Below are 20,545 nucleotides of genomic sequence, written 5' to 3' on the forward strand. Positions count from 1 at the left end.
TATCTATTGGGTAGAACACGCTCCAACAGTTTTTTCCTTAGGAAACTGCCTGATTTTCGAAACTGCTATTAGGAAAAAGCTGCAAACTCAGAGTTAATGTTTCTAGGTGTAAATATGCCTTGTATGGTAGATGAAAGTTCTGTAATACACATGTACACAACTCATTAAAAATGTTTCTCAAATCCGTGATATATTTAGTGTGTTCAGCACTCGGAATGTCACGTTGAAGGAAACTATGTAAATTACATATCTATTGGTGAGAAACCGCTCCAGGAGCATTTTACTGTAAAATCTACCTCTGTTTGTAAACTGGTGTTATGAAAACACTGCAAAACCTGAGCAAAAGCTTTAAGGTGACAATATGTCTTCAATGGTTTATTAAAGATGTGTAATTCACATTCTAACAACTCAGGAGTGAATATTTGATGAATCCATGGTGCATGTGCCTTTTTCAGAACACGGAATGTTACGGTGAAGGTATCTATGAAAATGGGATGTCTATTGGATCGAACATGCAGCAAGATTATTTTTCGGCGAAAACTGCCTGAGTTTCGTAACTGACGTTAGGAAAAATCTGCGAAAACTAAGTAAATATTCCTAGGTGTAAATATGCCTTGTATTGTGGTTGAAACATTGGTAATCCACATGCTCATGGTCATCAAATAATGTTTGTCGAAGCCGTGATTATTGTAACGTTTTCGGAACACGGAATGTCTCGGTGAGTGAAACTCGGAAAATAACAATTCTACTGGTTAGAACTCGCTCGAATTGAATTTTTCTGCGAAAATTTCATGATTTTCAAAACTGGATGTTAGGAAAAACCTGCGAAATCAGAATAACTACAAGTAGGTGTAAATATGCCTTGTATGGTGGATGAAATTTTAGTAATCCACATGCTCACACTCATTAGAGAATGTTTGTCAAATTCGTGATGCATGTAATGTGTACGGAGTACAGAGTGTCATATTGAAGGAAACAATGTAAATTACATGTCTATTGGGTAGAACTCGCTTGAAGAGAATTTTTCTGCGAAATGTGCCTCATTTTCAAAACTGACATTTGGAGAACCCTGTGAATTCTGAGAAAATGCTTCTAAGTGTCAATATGCCTTGAATGGTGAATGAAAGTCCGGTAATCCACATGTTAATAACAGTGTAGTAATTATTTTTCAAACCTTGATTCATGTAGCGCTTTTGGAAAACGGAATTTCACAGTAATGAAACAATGTAAATTACAATTCTATTGGGTAGAACTAGCTAGAATAGAATTTTTCTGCGAAAATTGCATGATTATCGAATCTGAAGTTTGGACAAAGCTTCAAAATGAGAGTAAATATTTCTAGGTGTATATATGCCTTTATGTTGGAAGAATGTTCGGTAATCCACATTTTCACAACATATTAAAGAATCTTTTTCTAATACGTGATGCATATACCGTGATCAGAATTTGGAATTTCATGGTGACTGAAACAATGTAAATTACTTCTCTATTGGGTAGAACTCGCTCCAAGAGGATTTTTCTGCGAAAACTGCATGATTTAAAAAATGACATTAGGAGAAATCTACTAAATCAGAAAAAACTTTCTCTGTATAAATATGCATTTTAAGGTGGATGAAAGTTCGGTAATACACATGTTCACAACTCATTAAAGGATGTTTGTCGAATCCGTGACGCATGTTACGTGTTCAGATCACGGAAGGTCACGGTGAGTGAAACTAAGTAAATTACATATCTTTTGGTTAGAACTCGCTCCAAGAGCATTTTCTTGCCAAATCTGCCTCATTTTCAAACCTGGCATTAAAACTAACCTGTGAAATCTGAGGAAAGTCTTCAAAGTGTCAGTAAGCCATGTATGGTGGATCAAACTGCTGTAATCCACTTGCTAACAACTCTGTAGTGAATATTTGTCGAATCCGAGATGCATGTAGCGTGTTCGGAACACGGAATTTCATGGTGAGCGAATCCATGTAAATTACATGTCTATTGTTTTGAACCCGCTCCAAGAGAATTTTGCCGTGAAATCTGCCTCAGTTTCGAAACTGGCGTTTGGAAATCTCTGTGAAATCAGAGAAAATGCTTTTAAGTATCAGTATGCCTTGTATTGTGATGAAAGTCCTGTAATCCACATGCAAACACCTATGTAGTGTATTTTTGTCGAATCCTATCTGCATGTAGCGTGTGCGAAACACGGAATTTCACAGCGGGAGAATCTATATAATTTACATATCTATTGGGTAGAACACGCTCCAACAGTTTTTTCCTTAGGAAACTGCCTGATTTTCGAAACTGCTATTAGGAAAAAGCTGCAAACTCAGAGTTAATATTTCTAGGTGTAAATATGCCTTGTATGGTGCATGAAAGTTCTGTAATACACATGTACACAACTCATTAAAAATGTTTCTCAAATCCGTGATATATTTAGTGTGTTCAGCACACGGAATGTCACGTTGAAGGAAACTATGTAAATTACATACCTATTGGTGAGAAACCGCTCCAGGAGCATTTTACTGTAAAATCTACCTCTATTTGTAAACTGGTGTTATGAAAACACTGCAAAACCTGAGCAAAAGCTTTAAGGTGACAATATGTCTTCAATGGTTTATTAAAGATGTGTAATTCACATTCTAACAACTCAGGAGTGAATATTTGATGAATCCATGGTGCATGTGCCTTTTTCAGAACACGGAATGTTACGGTGAAGGTATCTATGAAAATGGGATGTCTATTGGATCGAACAAGCAGCAAGAGAATTTTTCTGCGAAAACTGCCTGATTGTCATAACTGACGTGAGGAAAAATCTGCGAAATCTAAGTAAATATTCCTAGGTGTAAATATGCCTTGTATTGTGGTTGAAACATTGGTAATCCACATGCTCATGGTCATCAAATAATGTTTGTCGAAGCCGTGATTATTGTAACGTTTTCGGAACACGGAATTTCACGGTGACTGAAACAATGTAAATTACTTCTCTATTGGGTAGAACTCTCTCCAAGAGAATTTTTCTGCGATAAATGCTTCATTATTGAAACTGGCGTTTGGAAAACACTGCAAAATCTGAGAAAATACTTCTAAGTATCAATATTCAATCTATTGTGTTCGAAGATCGGTAATCCACATGCTAACAAATCTGTAGTGAATATTTGTCGAATCCATTATGCATGTAGCATGTTCGGAACACGGAATTTCATGGCCAGAGAGTTGATGTAAATTACATTTCTCTTGGTTAGAAATCACTCCAAGAGTTTTTCCCAGAGAAATCTGCCTGATTTTTGAGACTGGCGTTAGGAAAAATTTGCGAAATAAGATGAATAGATTCTCGGAGTAAATATGCCTTTTAGGGTGGATGAAAGTTCGGTAATCCACATGCTAACAACTCTGTAGTGAATATTTGTCGAATCCGAGATACATGAAGCGTGTTCGGAACACAGAATATCACGGTGAGCGAATGTATGTAAAATACATATCACTTGGGTAGAACTCGCTCCAAGAGCTTTTTCTGCAAATTCTGCCTCATTTTCAAAACTGGCATTAGGAAAAACTTTCGAAATATGAGAAAATGCTTCAAAGTGTCAATATGGCTTTTATGGTGGATGAAAGTCCGGTAATTCTTATGCTAACAACTCTGTAGTGAATATTTGTCGAAACCGTGATGCATGTAGCTTTTTCGGAACACGGAATTTCACGATGACAGGTTCTATGTAAATTGCAAGTCTATTGTGTAGAACTCGCTCCATGAGGATTTTTCTGCGAAAACTGCATGATTTAAAAAATGACATTAGGAGAAATCTACTAAATTAGAAAAAAATTTCTACGTATAAATATGCATTGTAAGGTGGATGAAAGTTCGGTAATACACATGTTCACAACTCATTAAAGGATGTTTGTCGAATCCGTGATGCATGTTACGTGTTCAGATCACGGAAAGTCACGGTGAGTGAAACTAAGCAAATTACATATCTTTTGGTTAGAACTCGCTCCAAGAGCATTTTCCTGCCAATTCTGCCTCATTTTCAAACCTGGCATTAAAACTAACCTGTGAAATCTGAGGAAAGTCTTCAAAGTGTCAGTAAGCCATGTATGGTGGATGAAACTGCTGTAATCCACTTGCTAACAACTCTGTAGTGAATATTTGTCGAATCCGAGATGCATGTAGCATGTTCGGAACACGGAATTTCATGGTGAGCGAATCCATGTAAATTACATGTCTATTGTTTTGAACCCGCTCCAAGAGAATTTTGCCGTGAAATCTGCCTCAGTTTCGAAACTGGAGTTTGGAAATCTCTGTGAAATCAGAGAAAATGCTTTTAAGTATCAATATGCCTTGTATTGTGATGAAAGTCCTGTAATCCACATGCAAACACCTATGTAGTGTACTTTTGTCGAATCCTATCTGCATGTAGCGTGTGCGAAACACGGAATTTCACAGCGGGAGAATCTATATAATTTACATATCTATTGGGTAGAACACGCTCCAACAGTTTTTTCCTTAGGAAACTGCCTGATTTTCGAAACTGCTATTAGGAAAAAGCTGCAAACTCAGAGTTAATGTTTCTAGGTGTCAATATGCCTTGTATTGTGGTTGAAACATCGGTAATCCACATGGTCACGGTCATTAAATAATGTTTGTCAAAGCCGTGATTAATGTAACATTTTTTGAACACGGAATGTCTCGGTGAGTGAAACTCGGAAAATAACAATTCTACTGGATAGAACTCGCTCGAATTGAATTTTTCTGCGAAAATTTCATGATTTTCAAAACTGGATGTTAGGAAAAACCTGCGAAATCAGAATAACTACAAGTAGGTGTAAATATGCCTTGTATGGTGGATGAAATTTTAGTAATCCACATGCTCACACTCATTAGAGAATGTCGAATTCGTGATGCATGTAATGTGTACGGAATACAGAGTGTCATATTTAAGGAAACAATGTAAATTACATGTCTATTGGGTAGAACTCGCTTGAAGAGAATTTTTCTGCGAAATGTGCCTCATTTTCAAAACTGACATTTGGAGAACCCTGTGAATTCTGAGAAAATGCTTCTAAGTGTCAATATGCCTTGAATGGTGAATGAAAGTCCGGTAATCCACATGTTAATAACAGTGTAGTAATTATTTTTCAAACCTTGATTCATGTAGCGCTTTTGGAAAACGGAATTTCACAGTAATGAAACAATGTAAATTACAATTCTATTGGGTAGAACTAGCTAGAATAGAATTTTTCTGCGAAAATTGCATGATTATCGAATCTGAAGTTTGGAGAAAGCTTCAAAATGAGAGTAAATATTTCTAGGTGTATATATGCCTTTATGTTGGAAGAATGTTCGGTAATCCACATTTTCACAACATATTAAAGAATCTTTTTCTAATCCGTGATGCATATACCGTGATCAGAATTTGGAATTTCATGGTGACTGAAACAATGTAAATTACTTCTCTATTGGGTAGAACTCGCTCCAAGAGGATTTTTCTGCGAAAACTGCATGATTTAAAAACTGACATTAGGAGAAATCTACTAAATCAGAAAAAAATTTCTATGTATAAATATGCATTTTAAGGTGGATGAAAGTTCGGTAATACACATGTTCACAACTCATTAAAGGATGTTTGTCGAATCCGTGATGCATGTTACGTTTTCAGATCACGGAAAGTCACGGTGAGTGAAACTAAGCAAATTACATATCTTTTGGTTAGAACTCGCTCCAAGAGCATTTTCTTGCCAAATCTGCCTCATTTTCAAACCTGGCATTAAAACTAACCTGTGAAATCTGAGGAAAGTCTTCAAAGTGTCAGTAAGCCATGTATGGTGGATGAAACTGCTGTAATCCACTTGCTAACAACTCTGTAGTGAATATTTGTCGAATCCGAGATGCATGTAGCGTGTTCGGAACACGGAATTTCATGGTGAGTGAATCCATGTAAATTACATGTCTATTGTTTTGAACCTGCTCCAAGAGAATTTTGCCGTGAAATCTGCCTCAGTTTCGAAACTGGCATTTGGAAATCTCTGTGAAATCAGAGAAAATGCTTTTAAGTATCAATATGCCTTGTATTGTGAAGAAAGTCCTGTAATCCACATGCAAACACCTATGTAGTGTATTTTTGTCGAATCCTATCTGCATGTAGCGTGTGCGAAACACGGAATTTCACAGCGGGAGAATCTATATAATTTACATATCTATTGGGTAGAACACGCTCCAACAGTTTTTTCCTTAGGAAACTGCCTGATTTTCGAAACTGCTATTAGGAAAAAGCTGCAAACTCAGAGTTAATATTTCTAGGTGTAAATATGCCTTGTATGGTGCATGAAAGTTCTGTAATACACATGTACACAACTCATTAAAAATGTTTCTCAAATCCGTGATATATTTAGTGTGTTCGGCACACGGAATGTCACGTTGAAGGAAACTATGTAAATTACATACCTATTGGTGAGAAACCGCTCCAGGAGCATTTTACTGTAAAATCTACCTTTGTTTGTAAACTGGTGTTATGAAAACACTGCAAAACCTGAGCAAAAGCTTTAAGGTGACAATATGTCTTCAATGGTTTATTAAAGATGTGTAATTCACATTCTAACAACTCAGGAGTGAATATTTGATGAATCCATGGTGCATGTGCCTTTTTCGGAACACGGAATGTTACGGTGAAGGTATCTATGAAAATGGGATGTCTATTGGATTGAACATGCAGCAAGAGAATTTTTCTGCGAAAACTGCCTGATTGTCATAACTGACGTTAGGAAAAATCTGCGAAATCTAAGTAAATATTCCTAGGTGTAAATATGCCTTGTATTGTGGTTGAAACATTGGTAATCCACATGCTCATGGTCATCAAATAATGTTTGTCGAAGCCGTGATTATTGTAACGTTTTCGGAACACGGAATGTCTCGGTGAGTGAAACTCGGAAAATAACAATTCTACTGGATAGAACTCGCTCGAATTGAATTTTTCTGCGAAAATTTCATGATTTTCAAAACTGGATGTTAGGAAAAACCTGCGAAATCAGAATAACTACAAGTAGGTGTAAATATGCCTTGTATGGTGGATGAAATTTTAGTAATCCACATGCTCACACTCATTAGAGAATGTTTGTCGAATTCGTGATGCATGTAATGTGTACGGAATACAGAGTGTCATATTGAAGGAAACAATGTAAATTACATGTCTATTGGGTAGAACTCGCTTGAAGAGAATTTTTCTGCGAAATGTGCCTCATTTTCAAAACTGACATTTGGAGAACCCTGTGAATTCTGAGAAAATGCTTCTAAGTGTCAATATGCCTTGAATGGTGAATGAAAGTCCGGTAATCCACATGTTAATAACAGTGTAGTAATTATTTTTCAAACCTTGATTCATGTAGCGCTTTTGGAAAACGGAATTTCACAGTAATGAAACAATGTAAATTACAATTCTATTGGGTAGAACTAGCTAGAATAGAATTTTTCTGCGAAAATTGCATGATTATCGAATGTGAAGTTTGGAGAAAGCTTCAAAATGAGAGTAAATATTTCTAGGTGTATATATGCCTTTATGTTGGAAGAATGTTCGGTAATCCACATTTTCACAACATATTAAAGAATCTTTTTCTAATCCACGATGCATATACCGTGATCAGAATTTGGAATTTCACGGTGACTGAAACAGTGTAAATTACTTCTCTACTGGGTAGAACTCGCTCCAAGAGAATTTTTCTGCGATAAATGCTTCATTATTGAAACTGGCGTTTGGAAAACACTGCAAAATCGGAGAAAATTCTTCTAAGTATCAATATTCAATCTATTGTGATGAAAGTTCGGTAATCCACATGCTAACAAATCTGTAGTGAATATTTGTCGAATCCATTATGCATGTAGCATGTTCGGAACACGGAATTTCATGACCGGGGAGTTTATGTAAATTAAATTTCTCTTGGTTAGAAATCACTCCAAGAGATTTTCCCTGAGAAATCTGCCTGATTTTTGAGACTGGCGTTAGGAAATAATTGCGAACTCAGATGAATAGTTTCTCGGTGTAAATATGCCTTGTAGGGTGGATGAAAGTTCGGTAATCCGCATGCTAACAACTGTGTAGTGAATATTTGTTGAATCCGAGATACATGAAGTGTGTTCGGAACACAGAATATCACGGTGAGCGAATGTATGTAAAATACATGTCACTTGGGTAGAACTCGCTCCAAGAGTTTTTTCTGCAAATTCTGCCTCATTTTCAAAACTGGCATTAGGAAAAACTTTTGAAATATGAGAAAATGCTTCAAAGTGTCAATATGGCTTTTATGGTGGATGAAAGTCCAGTAATCCTTATGCTAACAACTCTGTAGTGAATATTTGTCGAATCTGTGATGCATGTAGCTTTTTTGGAACACGGAATTTCAAGATGACAGGTTGTATGTAAATTGCAAGTCTATTGTGTAGAACTCGCTCCATGAGGATTTTTCTGCGAAAACTGTATGATTTAAAAACTGACATTAGGAGACATCTACTAAATCAGAAAAAACTTTCTATGTATAAATATGCATTTTAAGGTGGATGAAAGTTCGGTAATACACATGTTCACAACTCATTAAAGGATGTTTGTCGAATCCGTGATGCATGTTACGTGTTCAGATCACGGAAAGTCACGGTCAGTGAAACTAAGTAAATTACATATCTTTTGGTTAGAACTCGCTCCAAGAGCATTTTCTTGCCTAATCTGCCTCATTTTCAAACCTGGCATTAAAACTAACCTGTGAAATCTGAGGAAAGTCTTCAAAGTGTCAGTAAGCCATGTATGGTGGATGTAACTGCTGTAATCCACTTGCTAACAACTCTGTAGTGAATATTTGTCGAATCCGAGATGCATGTAGCGTGTTCGGAACACGGAATTTCACGGTGAGCGAATCCATGTAAATTACATGTCTATAGTTTTGAACCCGCTCCAAGAGAATTTTGCCGTGAAATCTGCCTCAGTTTCGAAACTGGCATTTGGAAATCTCTGTGAAATCAGAGAAAATGCTTTTAAGTATCAATATGCCTTGTATTGTGTTGAAAGTCCTGTAATCCACATGCAAACACCTATGTAGTGTATTTTTGTCGAATCCTATCTGCATGTAGCGTGTGCGAAACACGGAATTTCACAGCGGGAGAATCTATGTAATTTACATATCTATTGGGTAGAACACGCTCCAACAGTTTTTTCCTTAGGAAACTGCCTGATTTTCGAAACTGCTACTAGGAAAAAGCTGCAAACTCAGAGTTAATGTTTCTAGGTGTAAATATGCCTTGTATGGTAGATGAAAGTTCTGTAATACACATGTACACAACTCATTAAAAATGTTTCTCAAATCCGTGATATATGTAGTGTGTTCAGCACTCGGAATGTCACGTTGAAGGAAACTATGTAAATTACATACCTATTGGTGAGAAACCGCTCCAGGAGCATTTTACTGTAAAATCTACCTCTGTTTGTAAACTGGTGTTATGAAAACACTGCAAAACCTGAGCAAAAGCTTTAAGGTGACAATATGTCTTCAATGGTTTATTAAAGATGTGTAATTCACATTTTAACAACTCAGGAGTGAATATTTGATGAATCCATCGTGCATGTGCCTTTTTCGGAACACGGAATGTTACGGTGAAGGTATCTATGAAAATGGGATGTCTATTGGATCGAACATGCAGCAAGATTATTTTTCGTCGAAAACTGCCTGAGTTTCGTAACTGACGTTAGGAAAAATCTGCGAAAACTAATTAAATATTCCTAGGTGTAAATATGCGTTGTATTGTGGTTGAAACATTGGTAATCCACATGCTCATGGTCATCAAATAATGTTTGTCGAAGCCGTGATTAACGTAACGTTTTCGGAACACGGAATGTCTCAGTGAGTGAAACTCGGAAAATAACAATTCTACTGGATAGAACTCGCTCGAATTGAAATTTTCTGCGAAAATTTCATGATTTTCCAAACTGGATGTTAGGAAAAACCTGCGAAATCAGAATAACTACAAGTAGGGTTAAATATGCCTTGTATGGTGGATGAAATTTTAGTAATCCACATGCTCACACTCATTAGAGAATGTTTGTCGAATTCGTGATGCATGTAATGTGTACGGAGTACAGAGTGTCATATTGAAGGAAACAATGTAAATTACATGTCTATTGGGTAGAACTCGCTTGAAGAGAATTTTTCTGCGAAATGTGCCTCATTTTCAAAACTGACATTTGGAGAACCCTGTGAATTCTGAGAAAATGCTTCTAAGTGTCAATATGCCTTGAATGGTGAATGAAAGTCCGGTAATCCACATGTTAATAACAGTGTAGTAATTATTTTTCAAACCTTGATTCATGTAGCGCTTTTGGAAAACGGAATTTCACAGTAATGAAACAATGTAAATTACAATTCTATTGGGTAGAACTAGCTAGAATAGAATTTTTCTGCGAAAATTGCATGATTATCGAATCTGAAGTTTGGAGAAAGCTTCAAAATGAGAGTAAATATTTCTAGGTGTATATATGCCTTTATGTTGGAAGAATGTTCGGTAATCCACATTTTCACAACATATTAAAGAATCTTTTTCTAATCCGTGATGCATATACCGTGTTCAGAATTTGGAATTTCATGGTGACTGAAACAATGTAAATTACTTCTCTATTGGGTAGAACTCGCTCCAAGAGGATTTTTCTGCGAAAACTGCATGATTTAAAAACTGACATTAGGAGACATCTACTAAATCAGAAAAAACTTTCTCTGTATAAATATGCATTTTAAGGTGGATGAAAGTTCGGTAATACACATGTTCACAACTCATTAAAGGATGTTTGTCGAATCCGTGACGCATGTTACGTGTTCAGATCACGGAAGGTCACGGTGAGTGAAACTAAGTAAATTACATATCTTTTGGTTAGAACTCGCTCCAAGAGCATTTTCTTGCCAAATCTGCCTCATTTTCAAACCTGGCATTAAAACTAACCTGTGAAATCTGAGGAAAGTCTTCAAAGTGTCAGTAAGCCATGTATGGTGGATGAAACTGCTGTAATCCACTTGCTAACAACTCTGTAGTGAATATTTGTCGAATCCGAGATGCATGTAGCGTGTTCGGAACACGGAATTTCATGGTGAGCGAATCCATGTAAATTACATGTCTATTGTTTTGAACCTGCTCCAAGAGAATTTTGCCGTGAAATCTGCCTCAGTTTCGAAACTGGCGTTTGGAAATCTCTGTGAAATCAGAGAAAATGCTTTTAAGTATCAGTATGCCTTGTATTGTGATGAAAGTCCTGTAATCCACATGCAAACACCTATGTAGTGTATTTTTGTCGAATCCTATCTGCATGTAGCGTGTGCGAAACACGGAATTTCATGGCCAGGGAGTTGATGTAAATTACATTTCTCTTGGTTAGAAATCACTCCAAGAGTTTTTCCCAGAGAAATCTGCCTGATTTTTGAGACTGCCTTTAGGAAAAAATTGCGAACTAAGATGAATAGATTCTCGCTGTACATATGCCTTGTAGGGTGGATGAAAGTTCGGTAATCCGCATGCTAACAACTCTGTAGTGAATATTGTCGAATCCAAGATACATAAAGCGTGTACGGAACACAGAATATCACGGTGAGCGAATGTATGTAAAATACATATCACTTGGGTAGAACTCGCTCCAAGAGCTTTTTCTGCAAATTCTGCCTCATTTTCAAAACTGGCATTAGGAAAAACTTTCGAAATATGAGAAAATGCTTCAAAGTGCCAATATGGCTTTTATGGTGGATGAAAGTCCGGTAATCCTTATGCTAACAACACTGTAGTGAATATTTGTCGAATCCGTGATGCATGTAGCTTTTTCGGAACACGGAATTTCACGATGACAGATTCTATGTAAATTGCAAGTCTATTGTGTAGAACTCGCTCCATGAGGATTTTTCTGTGAAAACTGCATGATTAAAAAACTGACATTAGGAGAAATCTACTAAATCAAAAAAAAATTTCTAGGTATAAATATGCATTGTAAAGTGGATGAAAGTTCGGTAATACACATGTTCACAACTCATTAAAGGATGTTTGTCGAATCCGTGATGCATATTACGTTTTCAGATCACGGAAAGTCACGGTGAGTGAAAATAAGCAAATTACATATCTTTTGGTTAGAACTCGCTCCAAGAGCATTTTCCTGCCAAATCTGCCTCATTTTCAATCCTGAGATTAAAACTAAACTGTGAAATCTGTGAAAAGTCTTCAAAGTGTCATTAAGCCATGTATGGTGGATGAAACTGCTGTAATCCACTTGCTAACAACTTTGTAGTGAATATTTGTCGAATCCGAGATGCATGTAGCGTGTTCGGAACACGGAATTTCACGGTGAGCGAATCCATGTAAATTACATGTCTATTGTTTTGAACCCGCTCCAAGAGAATTTTGCCGTGATATCTGCCTCAGTTTCGAAACTGACGTTTGGAAATGTCTGTGAAATCAGAGAAAATACTTTTAAGTATCAATATGCCTTCTATTGTGATGAAAGTCCTGTAATCCACATGCAAACACCTATGTAGTGTATTTTTGTCGAATCCTATCTGCATGTAGCGTGTGCGAAACACGGAATTTCACAGCGGGAGAATCTATGTAATTTACATATCTATTGGGTAGAACACGCTCCAACAGTTTTTTCCTTAGGAAACTGCCTGATTTTCGAAACTGCTATTAGGAAAAAGCTGCAAAATCAGAGTTAATGTTTCTAGGTGTAAATATGCCTTCTATGGTGCATGAAAGTTCTGTAATACACATGTACACAACTCATTAAAAATGTTTCTCAAATCCGTGATATATGTAGTGTGTTCGGCACACGGAAAATCACGTTGAAGGAAACTATGTAAATTACATATCTATTGGTGAGAACCCGCTCCAGGAGCATTTTACTGTAAAATCTACCTCTGTTTGTAAATTGGTGTAATGAAAACACTGCAAAACCTGAGCAAAAGCTTTAAGGTGACAATATGTCTTCAATTGTTTAATAAAGATGTGTAATTCACATTCTAACAACTCAGGAGTGAATATTAGTTGAATCCATGGTGCATGTAACTTTTTCGGAACACGGAATGTTACGGTGAAGGTATCTATGAAAATGGGATGTCTATTGGATCGAACATGCAGGAAGAGACTTTTTCTGCGAAAACTGCCTGATTGTCATAAGTGACGTTAGGAAAAATCTGCGAAATCTAAGTAAATATTTCTAGGTGTAAATATGCCTTGTATTGTGGTTGAAACATCGGTAATCCACATGCTCACGGTCATTAAATAATGTCTGTCGAAGCCGTGATTAATGTAACGTTTTCAGAACACGGAATGTCTCGGTGAGTGAAACTCGGAAAATAACAATTCTACTGGATATAACTCGCTTGAATTTAATTTTTCTGCGAAAATTTCATGATTTTCAAAACTGGATGTTAGGAAAAATCTGCGAAATTAAAATAACTACAACTAGGTGTAAATATGCCTTGTATGGTGAATGAAATTTTAGTAATCCACAAGCTCACGCTCATTAGAGAATGTTTCTCGAATTAGTGATGCATGTAACGTGTACGAAATACAGAGGGTCATATTGAAGGAAACAATGTAAATTACATGTCTATTGGGTAGAACTCGCTTGAAGAGAATTTTTCTGCGAAATGTGCTTCATTTCCTAAACTGCCATTAGGAGAACCCTGTGAAATCTGAGAAAATGCTTCTAAGTGTCAATTTGCCTTGAATGGTGAATGAAAGTCCGGTAATCCACATGTTAATAACAGTGTAGTAATTATTTTTCAATCCTAGATTCATGTAGCGCTTTTGGAATACGGAATTTCACCGTAATGAAACAATGTAAATTACAATTCTATTGTGTAGAACTAGCTAGAATACAATTTTTCTGCGAAAATTGCATGACTATCAAATCTGAATTATTGAGAAAGCTTCAAAATGAGAGTAAATATTTCTTGGTGTAAATATGACTTTATGTGGAAGAAAGTACTGAATCCACATTTTCACAACATATTAAAGAATCTTTTTCTAATCTGTGATGCATATACCGTGTTTGGAACGTGGAATTTCATGGTGACTGAAACAATGTAAATTACTTCAGTATTGGGTAAAACTCGCTCCAAGAGAATTTTTCTGCGATAAATGCTTCATTTTTGAAACTGGCGTTTGGAAAACAATGCAAAATCTGAGAAAATACTTCTAAGTATCAATATTCAATCTATTGTGATGAAAGTTCGGTAATCCACATGCTAACATATCTGTAGTGAATATTTGTCGAATTCATTATACATGTAGCATGTTCGGAACACGGAATTTCATGGCCAGGGTGTTGATGTAAATTACATTTCTCTTGGTTAGAAATCACTCCAAGAGTTTTTCCCAGAGAAATCTACCTGATTTTTGATACTGGCTTTAAGAAAAAATTGCGAACTAATATGAATATATTCTCGGGGTACATATGCATTGTAGGGTGGATGAAAGTTCGGTAATCCGCATGCTAACAACCCTGTAGTGAATATTTGTCGAATCCGAGATACATGAAGCATTTTTGGAACACAGAATATCGTGGTGAGCGAATGTATGTAAAATACATGTCACTTGAGTAGAACTCGCTCCAAGAGATTTTTCTGAGAATTCTGCCTCATTTTCAAAACTGGCATTAGGAAAAAATTTCGAAATATGAGAAAATGCTTCAAAGTGTCAATATGGCATTTATGGTGGATGAAAGTCCGGTAATCCTTATGCTAACAACTCTGAAGTGAATATTTGTCGAATCCGTGGTGCATGTAGCTTTTTCGGAACACGGAATTTCACGATGACAGGTTCTATGTAAATTGCAAGTCTATTGGGTAGAACTCGCTCCAAGAGGATTTTTCTGCGAAAACTGCATGATTTAAAAACTGACATTAGAAGGAATCTAGTAAATCAGAAAAAACTTTCTATGTATAAATATGCATTGTAAGGTGGATGAAAGTTCGGTAATACACATGTTCGCAACAATTTAATGGATGTTTGTCGAATCCGTGATGCATGTTACGTGTTCAGATCATGGAATGTCACGGTGAGTGAAACTAATTAAATTACATATCTTTTTGTATAACTCGCTCCAAGAGCATTTTCCTGCCAAATCTGCCTCATTTTCAAACCTGGCATTAATACTAACCTGTGAAATCTGATAAAAGTCTTCAGGTGTCAGTAAGCCATGTATGGGGAATGAAAGTGCTGTAATCCACATGCTAACCACAATGTAGTGAATATTTGTCGAATCCGAGATGCATGTATCGTGTTCAGAACACGGAATTTCACGGAGAGCGAATCCATGTTAATTACATGTCTATAGTTTAGAACCTGCTCCAAGAGGTTTTTGCCGTGAAATCTGCCTCATTTTCGAAACTGGCGTTTGGTAAGCTCAGTGAAATCAGACAAAATGCTTCTAAGCATCAATATGCCTTGTATTGTGATGAAAGTCCTGTCATCCTCATGCAAACAACTCCATAGTTTATTTTTGTCGAATCTTTTCTGCATGTAATGTGTTCGAATCATGTAATTTCACAGTGGGGGAATCTATGTAATTTACGTACCTATTGGGTAGAACACGCTCCAACAGTTTTTTCCTTTGAAAATTGCCTGATTTTCGAAACTGCTATTAGGAAAAAGCTGCGAACTCAGAGTTAATGTTTCTATGTGTCAATATGCCTTGTATGGTGGATGAAAGATCTGTAATACACATGTACATAACTCATTAAAAATGTTTCTCAAATCCTTGATGTATGTAGCCTGTTCGGAACACGGTATTTCTCGGTGAGGGAAGCTATGCAAATTACATTTCTATTGGTTAGAACCCTCTCCAGGAGAGTTTTACTGAAAAATCTCCCTCAGTTTCAAAACTGGTGTTATGAAAACGCTGTGAAATCAGAGTAAATGCTTTAAGGTGACAATATGTCTTCAATGGTTTATTAAAGATTGGTAATTCACATGCTAACAACTCAGCAGTGAATATTTGTTGAAACCTTGGTGCATGAACCGTTTTTTAGGAACACGGAATGTTACGGTGATGGTATCTATGAAAATGAGATGTCTATTGGATGGAACATGCAACAAGAGGATTTTTCTGCGAAAACTGCCTGATTTTCGAAACTGACGTTAGGAAAATTCTGCGAAATGTGAGTAAATGTTTCTAGGTGAAAACATGTCTTGTAAGGTGGATGAAAATTTGATAATCCACATGCTCACACTCATTAAAGGATGATTGTCGAATCCTTGATGCATGTAACATGTTCAGAACACGGAATGTCACGGTGAGTGAACTCGTTAAATTACATATCTTTTGGGTAGAACTGGCTCCAAGAACATTTTCTGTGAAATCAGCCTCATTTTCCAAACTGGCTTTAGGAAAAACCTGAGAAATCTGAGAAAATGCTTCTAAGTGTGAATATGCCTTGAACGGGGAATTTAAGTCTGGTAATCCACGTAACCAACTATGAAGGGAATACTTTTCGAATCCGTGACTTATTTAGCGTGTTTGGAACATGGAAATTTACGGTAATGAAACTACGTAAATTAAAATTCTATTGGGTAGAACTAGCTTGAATAGAATTTTTCTGAACAAATTGCATGATTTTCGAATTTGACGTTTGGACAAAACTTTGAATTGAGAGTAAATACTTGTAGGTGAAAATATGCCTTGTATGGTGGATGTAAGATTGGTAATCCAAATGCTAACATCTGTGTAGTGAATATTTGTCGAAACCGAGATACATGAAATGTGTTCAGATCACAAAATGTCATGATGAGCACATCTATGTAAATTAAATGTCTATTGGGTAGAACTCGCTCCAAGAGAATTTTTCTGCAAAATCTGCCTCATTTTCAAATCTGGTGTTAGGAAAAATCTTCGAAATATGAGAAAATGCTTCTAAGTGCCAATATGACTTGATTGGTGGATGAAAGTCCGGTAATCCATATGTTAACAAGTGTGTAGTAATATTTTTCAAACTGTGATTCTTGTAGCGCGTTCGGAAGACAGAATTTCACGGTCAAGAAACCATGTAAATTAGAATTCTATTGGGTAGAACTAGCTAGAATAGAATTTTTCGGGGAAATTGCTTGATACTCAAATGTGATATTTGGATAAAGCTGCAAAATGTGAGAAAATATTTGTAGGTGTAAAGATGCCTTTATGTAGGAAGAAAGTTTGGTAATCCACTTTTTCACAACATATTAAAGAATCTTTTTTCTAATCGGTGATGCATGTACCATGTTCGGAACGTGCAATTTCACGGTGATTGAAACAATGTAAACTACTTGTCTATTTGGTAGAACTCACTTCAATAGAATTTTTCTGTGAAAACTGCTTCATTTTTGAAACTGGCGCTTGGAAAACGCTGCAAAATCTGAGAAAATACTTCTAAGTATCAATATTCAATGTTTTGTGATGAAAGTTCGGTAATCCACATGCTAACAAATCTGTAGTGAATATTTTTCGAATCCGTTATGCATGTAGAACGTTTGGAACACGGAATGTCACGGCGAGGAAATTTATATAAATTACATTTCCCTAGGTTGGAAATTGCTCCAAGAGTTTTTTCCTGAGATAAGAGCCAGATTTTTGAAACTGGCGTTAGGAATAAGCTGCCAACTCAGATTAATCAATTGTAGGTGTAAATATGCCTTGTATGGTGGATGAAAGTTCGGCAATCCGCATACTAACAACTCTGTAGAGAATATTTGTCGAATCCGAGATACATGGAGAGTGTTCAGAACATAGAATATCACGGTGAGCGTATCTCGGTAAAATACATGTCTCTTGGGTAGAACTCACTCCAAGAGTTTTTTCTGCGAAATCTGCCTCATTTTCGAAACTGGCATTTGGAAATTCCTTCAAAATCAGAGAAAATGCTTCAAAGTGTCAATATGCATTGTATTGGGATGGAAGTTCATAAAGCCACATGCAAACAAACCTGATGTGAATAATTGTAGAAAGCCTATGCATGTAGCGTGATCGTATGACGGAAATTTCCGGAGATGGAATCTATGTAAATTTCATGTCTATTGGGAAGAAATCGCTCCAAAAATTTTTTCTGGAGAAAACGGCCTGATTTTCAAAACTGGCATTAGGAAAAGTCTGCAAATTCAGAGTTAACGTTTCTAGGTTTAAATATGCCTTGTATGGTGGATGAAAGTTCTGTAATACACATGTACATAACTCATTAAAAATGTTTGTCAAATCCGTGAAGTATGTAGAGTGTTCGGAAATTGGAATGTCACTGTGAGGGAAGCTATGTAAATTACATTTCTATGGGAAGTACTTGCTCCAAGAGAATTTTTTGTTAATCTGCCTCATTTTCAAACCTGGCATTAGGAAAACATTTTGAAATATGGGAAAGTGCTTCAAAATGTCAATATGGCATTTATGGTGGGTGAATGTTCGGTAATCCTTATGCTACCAACTCTGTAGTGAATGTTTGTCGAATCCGTGATGCATGTAACGTGTTCAGAACACGGAATGTCACGGTGAGTAAAACTAGGTAAATTACATATCTTTTGTGTATAACTCGCTCCAAGAGCATTTTTTTGCCAAATCTGCCTCATTTTCTTATCTGGCATTAAAACTAACCTGTGAAATCTGAGAAAATTCTTCAAAGTGTCAGTAAGCTCTGTATGGTGGATGAAAGTGCTGTAATCCACATGCTAACCACAATGTAGTGAATATTTGTCGAGTCCGAGATGCATGTATCGTGTTCAGAACACGGAATTTCACGGAGAGCGAATCCATGTTAATTACATGTCTATAGTTTAGAACCTGCTCCAAGAGGTTTTTGCCGTGAAATCTGCCTCATTTTCGAAACTGGCGTTTGGAAAGCTCAGTGAAATCAGACAAAATGCTTCTAAGCATCAATATGCCTTGTATTGTGATGAAAGTCCTGTCATCCTCATGCAAACAACTCCATAGTTTATTTTTGTCGAATCTTTTCTGCATGTAATGTGTTCGAATCATGTAATTTCACAGTGAGGGAATCTATGTAATTTACGTACCTATTGGGTAGAACACGCTCCAACAGTTTTTTCCTTTGAAAATTGCCTGATTTTCGAAACTGCTATTAGGAAAAAGCTGCGAACTCAGAGTTAATGTTTCTATGTGTCAATATGCCTTGTATGGTGGATGAAAGATCTGTAATACACATGTACATAACTCATTAAAAATGTTTCTCAAATCCTTGATGTATGTAGCCTGTTCGGAACACGGTATTTCTCGGTGAGGGAAGCTATGCAAATTACATTTCTATTGGTTAGAACCCTCTCCAGGAGAGTTTTACTGAAAAATCTCCCTCAGTTTCAAAACTGGTGTTATGAAAACGCTGTGAAATCAGAGTAAATGCTTTAAGGTGACAATATGTCTTCAATGGTTTATTAAAGATTGGTAATTCACATGCTAACAACTCAGCAGTGAATATTTGTTGAAACCTTGGTGCATGAAACTTTTTTTAGGAACACGGAATGTTACGGTGATGGTATCTATGAAAATGAGATGTCTATTGGATGGAACATGCAACAAGAGGATTTTTCTGCGAAAACTGCCTGATTTTCGAAACTGACGTTAGGAAAATTCTGCGAAATGTGAGTAAATGTTTCTAGGTGAAAACATGTCTTGTAAGGTGGATGAAAATTTGATAATCCACATGCTCACACTCATTAAAGTATGATTGTCGAATCCTTGATGCATGTAACATGTTCAGAACACGGAATGTCACGGTGAGTGAACTAGTTAAATTACATATCTTTTGGGTAGAACTGGCTCCAAGAACATTTTCTGTGAAATCAGCCTCATTTTCCAAACTGGCTTTAGGAAAAACCTGAGAAATCTGAGAAAATGCTTCTAAGTGTGAATATGCCTTGAACGGGGAATTTAAGTCTGGTAATCCACGTAACCAACTATGAAGGGAATACTTTTCGAATCCGTGACTTATTTAGCGTGTTTGGAACATGGAAATTTACGGTAATGAAACTACGTAAATTAAAATTCTATTGGGTAGAACTAGCTTGAATAGAATTTTTCTGAACAAATTGCATGATTTTCGAATTTGACGTTTGGACAAAACTTTGAATTGAGAGTAAATACTTGTAGGTGAAAATATGCCTTGTATGGTGGATGTAAGATTGGTAATCCAAATGCTAACATCTCTGTAGTGAATATTTGTCGAAACCGAGATACATGAAATGTGTTCAGATCACAAAATGTCATGATGAGCACATCTATGTAAATTAAATGTCTATTGGGTAGAACTCGCTCCAAGAGAATTTTTCTGCAAAATCTGCCTCATTTTCAAATCTGGTGTTAGGAAAAATCTTCGAAATATGAGAAAATGCTTCTAAGTGCCAATATGACTTGATTGGTGGATGAAAGTCCGGTAATCCATATGTTAACAAGTGTGTAGTAATATTTTTCAAACTGTGATTCTTGTAGCGCGTTCGGAAGACAGAATTTCACGGTCAAGAAACCATGTAAATTAGAATTCTATTGGGTAGAACTAGCTAGAATAGAATTTTTCGGGGAAATTGCTT

Source organism: Camelus bactrianus, chromosome 6, assembly GCF_048773025.1.
Source record: "Camelus bactrianus isolate YW-2024 breed Bactrian camel chromosome 6, ASM4877302v1, whole genome shotgun sequence".
Taxonomy (NCBI): domain Eukaryota; kingdom Metazoa; phylum Chordata; class Mammalia; order Artiodactyla; family Camelidae; genus Camelus; species Camelus bactrianus.